The sequence below is a fragment of the Alexandromys fortis genome, unplaced genomic scaffold (assembly GCF_014885135.2).
Source record: "Alexandromys fortis isolate MF-2015 unplaced genomic scaffold, M_Fortis_MF-2015_v1.1 scaffold_0, whole genome shotgun sequence".
NCBI classification, from domain to species: Eukaryota; Metazoa; Chordata; class Mammalia; order Rodentia; family Cricetidae; genus Alexandromys; species Alexandromys fortis.
Window position 1 is genome coordinate 4,958,449 of NW_026067949.1, and position 1,981 is coordinate 4,960,429.

Below are 1,981 nucleotides of genomic sequence, written 5' to 3' on the forward strand. Positions count from 1 at the left end.
TCTCCTGCCAAACTTGATACAAAATAGTAGAGTAGCAAACTTGATACAAAATAGTAGAGTAGCAAACTTGATACAAAATAGTAGAGTAGCAAATAGATTGTTTCAGTATAATGTGAGCCACACCACTGGCATATGGTTAAAACAAACTCAAGGAAACACAGTAAAAGGGAGCAGAGAATCTCTATAAAAAGAATGGCTAAAGAATAGTTTCAACACACACATATGCACATGAATTCTTTATATTCATATATATATTTCTAAGAGTTGGAGATTAATTTATCATATATATGTATATATATTTATAAGATTGGAGATTAATTTCTACTCTGCTTGAGAGTAGCTACACTTAGTAACATCTTCCAGAGGTTAACATGGTGCAAGACAAGTGGCCTTTTTACATCAGAGACCTCTGGCAGACACTGCCTCAACCCGGTGATAAAAGTTAATTCCACCAGAGATATTGGATAAATATCGCACACCCAGTTATTTAATATGATTTGTTACAGTGACGGAGAGAAAACATGGCATTCATTTCAAATAATAGATCCACAAGAGAAATCAGATAGTTTATTAAAATACCGGCTTTGTAACATGGGAGCATTAGTACCTCTCAAGAGGGTATGGCCAAATTTCAGCAGAGAACACTGAAGGTTTAAAAAGTGGGAAAGGAAAAGGAATTGAAGTCTTTGGTTGCAATTAGAAGGGACCTCTAACAACTGGTAAATACAGGTCCCTTTGTAAACAACGCTAATCTTCAGAGTGTAGAGGTCTTCAGTGGGGAACTTGGGTTCTCTGTGTAGGGTTGGCTTTTTCTCCTGTCAACCTGTATACCGCTTTAAGGTTGACCGAGCCAGGGCAAAGGGCCATCCTTCTTCCATCTCTTCTGGTGGCATCTGGTTGGTAACTGTACTTTGGGAAGACACCTTCTAGTCCCCAAAAGAGGACTGAAATGTGAACTATTCCCATCCAGGGTACTCATTAGATAAATCTAGCACATCTCTGCAAAGTTTTTGGAAAATCCAAAATTATTTCCAGATTTATTGAGATTAAAAAGACAGAACAAAACGAAAAACAATCAACCATCTCTGGAGACCTACACCTCTCATGCTGTCACTCAGGGGATAGAGACAGGGAAAACTCTGCGAGTTCAAGGCCAATCTGATCTTCATAGCAAGTTCTAAGCCAGCTAAGGTTACACAGTAACTTTAAAAACAAAAACAAAACTAAAACCTCATAACTGTAGGTGGTGGGCCAAGCCCAAGTGAAAAGCACACAGAAGATGTTTAGGACAACAAGATAATTATTCTGTGTACTGTTACAATGGTGGGTGTAATGGTCTGTCCTGTCCCTTTAAGAGACAAGCCTCACCCACTCCCCTCCCCTTCCACGGAGGCAAACAGATCTTTCAGAATGTGCACTCTTCTTTCCATCTCTCCCGAAGAAGTAGCTACTCCTCCTCTCCTCTCCTCTCCTCTCCTCTCCTCTCCTCTCCTCTCCTCTCCTCTCCTCTCCTCTCCCCTCTCTCTTTCTCTCTCTCTGCCTCTCTTTGCTCTTCCCATCTCCCCTTCTCTTTCCCCTCCATAACCCACTAAATAAATATCCACTTTCTTTGCATGATATGCCTACTCATCTGTGTTTCTCACCCACCATGTGACACCCTGCCTGCCCTGCTTGGGACCTGCTGGCCCTTGTGACCTGCTCTGTGCCCCTCGGGGAACCACAGTGTTTTATTTTGCTATTACAGTGGGTACATGTAATTACTCACTTGTCCAAATCTATAGACTGCTCAACAGAAAGAATTATAATATGTAATGCTGATAGTAGGGAGGACATTTGGAAGGAGGTGCAGGTATATATGAGAAACTTTCATCAACTCAAAAACTATTATTAAAATAGTCTCTCTCTCTCTCTCTCTCTCTCTCTCTCTCTCTCTCTCTCTCTCTCTGTGTGTGTGTGTGTGTGTGTGTGTGTGTGTGTGTGT